This window comes from Dendroctonus ponderosae, unplaced genomic scaffold, assembly GCF_020466585.1.
Source record: "Dendroctonus ponderosae isolate FM_Combo_2020 unplaced genomic scaffold, Dpon_F_20191213v2 Dpon_F_20191213_6, whole genome shotgun sequence".
Lineage (NCBI taxonomy): Eukaryota > Metazoa > Arthropoda > Insecta > Coleoptera > Curculionidae > Dendroctonus > Dendroctonus ponderosae.
Genome location: NW_026018814.1, coordinates 12,704,128 through 12,704,684, shown reverse-complemented (window position 1 = coordinate 12,704,684; position 557 = coordinate 12,704,128).

The window sequence follows — 557 nt, the reverse complement described above, 5'->3', positions numbered from 1 at the left end:
ATGTGTTGTTAAATCATAGTTCCATAAGAGCGCATGTCTGTACTAATAGTTACCGCTATTGTTGATTGTTTCTTCATTTACATGTTCAAGATAATTACTCCATTTTGCTTTGGTGTACCGTCGCGAGTTCTCCGCAACTTCTGGTAAAAAGTGTGTGTCTCTCATATTCGGATTTGTTTATTTCTTGTTCGCGCCATCTCGTCGTTGATATAGAAATAATTAGTCCTATCCGATGTCAAGTACCGTTAGTTCTACGGTAGTAGGAGTTTATTTTAACATGGGTAAGTTGCTGGCCTCTTCCATGAATCCTCCTCCTTATCCGGGCTTCATCCCATTCAAGTTTTTATAAATATATCGGTAGGTCTAACTTGTACGTACCCTTAGTACTTTTATCCCTGCCACCTATTTTTCATTTCTTAATGACCAATCGATAGAATTCAATGCGGCTCCGAAACAAATCAGGAATGACTAATTTCGTATATGTATCGTCTTTGGTTAGAAGGACAGACTCGGAGGAGGGAATACGCCACTTTTAAAGAACACAGTAAAATTTCGGC